Source organism: Kogia breviceps, chromosome 1 (genome assembly GCF_026419965.1).
Source record: "Kogia breviceps isolate mKogBre1 chromosome 1, mKogBre1 haplotype 1, whole genome shotgun sequence".
NCBI lineage: Eukaryota > Metazoa > Chordata > Mammalia > Artiodactyla > Physeteridae > Kogia > Kogia breviceps.
Window position 1 is genome coordinate 114,735,380 of NC_081310.1, and position 6,000 is coordinate 114,741,379.

The 6,000-nt window shown below is 46.3% G+C and overlaps 1 long non-coding RNA gene across 1 annotated transcript in view; it reads left to right on the forward strand.

Moving 5' to 3' along the window:
• LOC136794769 (uncharacterized) overlaps positions 1 to 1,602 on the forward strand; it is a 59,382-nt gene extending 57,780 nt beyond the window's left edge. Inside the window, exon 5 of the long non-coding RNA XR_010841976.1 lies at positions 1,506 to 1,602. This is a non-coding gene — a long non-coding RNA (uncharacterized lncRNA). The remainder of the gene's footprint in view (positions 1 to 1,505) is intronic.
• Positions 1,603 to 6,000: the final 4,398 nt, after the last annotated feature.

Sequence of the window (6,000 nt, forward strand, 5' to 3'; positions counted from 1 at the left end):
AATTGACTTGTATGATGTCCAGAGACTCCGTGCATATAATAAGCTCAAAGTGAAGCATCATCTTTAGCAAAAAGAATTATCATGGAATCTGTGACAGCTTCCCATTTGTCTGCAGCAGAAGTAGGAGCGACTCTCCTTGCCAGGAATCATCCTTTGTCTTCAAAGCAGATTTCTCCCAGATTGGAGTCGTCCTGGGCCCAGGCTGAGACCTGTGGCCGACTTCCTGGCCAAGGTCCCAGAGTCCTGGTGTCTCCATCTCAAGAACGTCAGCCACAGGCAGCAGGGATGAGGGAGAAAGTGGAGCCCTGGGTTTTGGAGCCCCGAGTTCTAGAACTGACTCTCTTAGCAGCTGGCTGTGACCTTGGGCAAGTCACTTGATACCTCAGGCTTTTACTGCTCTATCTGTAAAATGGAATTTGTGATTCCTGTTTAACTATCTCACAGCAGTGACGGAAGAAGAATCATCCATCACCTACTTCGCAGGGAAGCAGTGTGGCCAGTCCTCTGTGTGGGCAGTCTACCCGAGGAACATCCTGTGGGTGATCAGGTGTGACAGCAGGGAGGAGTGACACTGAGATGGGGCTTTAAAGGACAGAAAGGCTTCTGATGAGGGGAGCCAAGGGGGAGGACCTTCTAGGCAGAAGAGATGATGCTGGGGAAAGACTCGGGAGAATGCTGGGGCCCGTGAGCATGGAAGCTGGAACCCATGAGGAGATGCTTCCATTCATCGGCCCACTGTAGTAGAGGCGACTGCCTTTTAGAATGGCTTTCTATGTGCCGGACACTTTGTAATCGCTCTAACTTTCACAGCTTTCTTCAAAGTAGATAACATTATCCCTTTCACAAATAAGCAGCTGAGGCCCAGAGAGTCTAAGTAAGCTCCCCAAGGGAGTCACAAGTGAGTGACAGAGCCAGGACTCAGATTCAGGTCTGTCTCCCCAGGGTGCTGTGACACCCCGCCATGCTAACTACCAACCAGCGCTGAATGAATGTGTGCCTCCATCCCACACCCCCTGCTAGGAGCCAGGGGCGGATTTTCTAGAAACACGTTGGGCGCTGGTTCTGCACTCCAGCAGCTGGTGGCCTTGGTAAAGGAAACACACACAGCTTGGGTACTCGGCTGGCGGTGAAGCACAGAGGAAGCGTGGCCTGCATGGCACGGCCTCCCGGATCAGAGTAACTGCTCTCCACAGCCCCCCGCCGTGAGCTTGGGCACAGGCTCGTATGGTCAGTCCACTGTTAGGCCGGCTAAGAGCCGGTGGGGCAGGGACAGGCGGGGCACTCTGTCCTCAGCTCCACGGAGACTGCACAGGTGAAGAGAGTTAGGGAGACAGAAGCTCGCCCTGGGCCACTTTGGCTGGTACTGGCCTCCAGCCCGGTGGATTTTAACCTCTGTGGAGCCTGCTGGACACCCATCCAAGGCCAGGTGGTGACAGAGCCCATGGCTGATGCTGACAGAGGCAGCCCTATGATGACGTTTGTTTTTCTCTTCTGTCTCCTTCAAGAATACGTCAATGCACGAGTTTCTTTGTCTTCTCTGAATCCACCTCCCCCTGGACCCTCCACTGCTGGCAGCTTGAGCCCACGGGATTGAACCATGTGAATCAGGTCTGTGGTCGGGATAGTGTCCTATCCCAAGACTTGGCTAGTGTTTCCTCCTCAGCCCACCTCAGTCAGAGCACTGTCCCCTTCCCCAGGTCCTGTCCCAGCACCCGGTACCCCCTGAGAATGCTCCTCCCCATCTGCCTGCCTGGCTGTGCTCTCCCTTCTCATCCTCCAGGAAGCCTTCCCTGACTTCTGTGGCCCAACCCTACTTCCAGACCCAAATGTCCCCAGAGCGCAGCTAATGGTTAACAAGATTCTCTTCTATTCACTTATCCATATGTACCTAAAGCAGGGCAGCTCTGTAAGGGCAGGAAGAGTCCTTTCCTGCCTTTTCATCTCATCCTCAGCACCAGTCAAAGAAGGGCAAAGGACTTGGTGATATTTAAGGGATTCAGCTGGATGGGGGCAGATCTAGGACATTCTGATCAAAAAAAGATTTCCATAGATTACCATGGCTTTGCTCAACACTGCAGGACTTCTCATGATATATTAGCCACTCTCTCCACGTGTATCAGCCAAGGGGCCAGGGTCGAGTCTCGGCACAGAATAATTAAGCTCTGTTCTCCTCCTTCCTTGGAGGACCTTTGACTCCAGCCAGGTGGGATAACCTGGGAGCCAAGGTACCGAAATCCCCACTCACCAGAGTCACACTTATGTCTCAGAGGGCCCTCGCAGTCCCCAGTCCAGAGTGGAGCCCCAGTGAGGTGGTGGGGAGCCTGCTAAGGACACGCATGCTGATTCTTGCCCCAGTTTTCAACTGACTCGCCGCGTGACCTTGGATAAGTCCCTTGACCTTTCCGGGCCTGCTTACCTTCATCTGACAACAAGGGGATTGTAACAGTCCTCGAGGGTTGTTAAGGTGCTTTATGGCTCTGAACTTTTGCTTCTCTGACTCAGAGGTAAAGATGTCTATTGCTTCTCAAATAAAAATATTCCTCTCCTGACAGCCAGCTTGGGAGATCAATAATTCTGTCAGAGCATCCTTGCAGTAAGGCTGGAACTCTGCAGTTTTCCCCAAGACTAGACACTTTATCTTTATTCATTGTTCATCCCTTTTCTCCCTCTCCTTAGCCCTCCTTCCAGCCCCCTTCATCACCCCACCCCCAACCCAGGATGCGGCAACCTGCCTTGAATGAAGAGTGGCTGATCACGTGACCTGGTCACCATGGAGACGGATCCCCGCAGACGAGGTAGGCATCAAAGTCACATGAGAACCCCAGAAAACTGGCTGAGGTATTTATAGAAGCAGGCTGGTGCTTTTACGGAAATGGGTCTATATTTGACTCAAATACTGAAAGCTTCATGCTGGCTCTGGGGCGAGGCAGGTTTTGCACCAGATTCTCCCTCCCCAGGTCTGGTGAGGCAGATAGCCCCCTGCCTTCCTATTGTCTCCTGGCACATTCCGCTCCCCACCTCACGCCCAGCTGATGCTGCTCCTACTAGAACAGAGCCTCCGCTCCCTTCTGTTTACATTGAACAAGGCTTCTTCCCAGGCTGGGAGTTTGGGGCTCCAGGATGCCGGGCATGTAGGCAGATTGAGACACTCTCTTTCACTACCCCCCCACCCCAAGTACAAACCAGAAGAATGTCCTCGCTGCTCTTCATAAATGTTAGAAGATACTGTCATTGCTCAAAGCCTTTGCCACTTCTTTCTTCCTTCAAAGTTAGCAGCCAAAGGGAGGAGGGCTTCAGCCACCCAGCCCTTCGTGGGTGTAACAGCCGTGTTCCAGAAAAGCAAGTTCATGCTAGCGGGAGCCATTATTTATTAAGCACTCACCTTATACATGTTATCTCATATATGCCCGCCTCACACGCCCTAGAACATAGATACTGCCGTTATCCCCATTTCACAGATGCGGACGAGGAAGCTCCAAGTCAGGATGAGAACCCCAACCTATCTGATTCCACAGTTCCTGCCCTTCCCACCATGCCCCGCTGTGGAGAAGGCAGAACAAGCCTGAGCAGAAGGGATAGGAGGGGAGGAAGGGCCAAGGAGAGTGTGGCAGACAGTTGCGGTCTAGGGGAGCAAGGAGAAATGCATTTTGCTATTTTAATGAGCAGGTAATACATGCCCACGGTCAAGAAAAATTAAAACAAAAGTAAGTTCAATGCCAAATGTCTGTTCCCAGGGCCCTCCAGCCCCCAGTTTCTTTCTACAGAGGAAGTCACCATGGCCAGTTTCAGATGTCCCTTTCTAGAAATCTCATATGCACTATAGAAGCAGATATGGATATACCGAATCGATGTGGTACGGACATAAGGTATAAAATTCAAAAGATGAAAAATAAATCTTTCTCCCATGCCTAACCACAGCCATGCTCACCCTACAGGCATGCACTATTATCAGTATCTTATGTATCATTCCAGAAATATTTTATGCCTCTACAAGTATGTGCAGCATACACAAGTGGTCACACCCTCTCCACGCTATCCTGCATCTTTTTATCATTTAACAACACATTTTGCAGATGTTTCCAAATCAGAACATGGAGCAGACTTGTTCATTTTAATGGCTGCAAAAAGTCTGATTGCCTGATGGTACCGTAAATTATGTAAACAGTTTCTTGTTGATAGACAGCTAAATAGTTCCCATTTTTTAAATTACAAATACTGCTGAAGGAGAATCTTTAGATGAATGTCTTTAAACAAACACACACGCAAGGGCTTCCCTGGTGGCGCAGTGGTTGAGAGTCCGCCTGCCGATGCAGGGGACACGGGTTCGTGCCCCAGTTTGGGAAGATCCCACATGCCGCGGAGCAGCTGGGCCTGTGAGCCATGGCCACTGAGGCTGCGTGTCCGGAGCCTGTGCTCTGCAATGGGAGAGGCCACAACAGTGAGAGGCCTGCGTACCGCAAAACAAACAAACAAACAAACAAAAAAACCCCCCACATATGCAAAATGAGTTTGTACTTCCATAATTTTGACAGATGTGGCCTAATGGGCAATGGGATGCACCCTTGTAATTTTTATAAATATAGTCTAATTATCTTCCATAGAGATTGTACAATTTAACTCTTCTCCCACTAGCAACATGTGTGTTATCAACCTTCTTATACTAAAAAAAAAAAAAAATTGCCAACATACTAGGTAAAATATAGTATCTCATTTTTCACTGTGCATTTCTTCTATTATGAATGAAACTAAACATCTTTTTATATATGTAGGAGCCACTTTTATTTTCCATGAACTTTCTATTCACATCATTTTCTCTTTTTCTTACTGATTTTTAGGCACTCTTTATATATTAAAAAAATACCTCCTCCACTTTTTAAACAGTCACTCCATAGATATCCCTCAACACCCACTATATGGCAGGACTGTTCTAGGATCTGTTATAGGGAATACAGAGTTCATTTGTCTAGTTGGGAGCAGACAACAAGTAAATAAACATGAATGTGAATTGAGTGCCAGATGTGAGAAATGATATGGAGAACAATAAAGCAGAAGGAGGTAAAGGGAGTACCAGTCATTATATCAGACTTAGAAAGGTCTTCCCCACTACACGTTGTGACAATTTTTTTCCCCATGCTTTCTTTTAGTACTTTTAGGTTTCATTAAAAAAAAAATTAGACTTTTCAAAGGACAAACTTCTGACTTTGATGATCCTATTTTATGTTTACTTTCCTAGTTCATCAGTTTCTACCTTGTCTTTATCATTTACTTTCTTCGGGTCTATTTTCGTAAGTTCTTGAGATGGTTGGTTGATTCATTGATTTTCACTGTCTTCTTTTCTAATATATCTATTTAAGGCTGTAAATACCCCTCTAAGTACTGCTTTTGATGCCGTCTATGGATTATTTTTTTCTTTCATTTATTATCTCAATACATCTACAATGTATGTGTGTATAAGGAGTAAAGCAGGGATTCAAATTTACTACTTTTCAGATGGCCAAACCAATACTGTCTATTAAAAATCCATCTTTCCCCTACTCATTTGAAATGTAATCTTTATTATATTTTAAATGACTGAATCTGGGTTTATTTCTGGACTATGTTCTGTTTCATGTATTTCTCATAACTAGGACTACATTAATTTAAACACGTAGCTTTATACTATGTTTTACCACTTGGTAAATTCCCACACCACACCCATTCTCTCCCTTAATTTCCCTGGATATTTTTGCTGGTTTATTTTTTCAGATGAAGTTTAGTATCCGCTTGCTTAGTTAAAAAGAAAAATAAAACCCCTTTGTTATTTTCATGGAGGTCATTTTAAAACATAGATTAATTTAGAGAGAATTAACATGTTCATTATGTTTTGTCTTCCAATCTAAGAACGTGGTGTTTCTTTTCTTATGGTCAAATGTCCTTTTGGAGCTCTAGTGGCATTCCGGAGCTTTCTACACATCTTTTAAAGTTTATTTCTAAGTATTTTTCTCTTTTTTGTTGCTATTG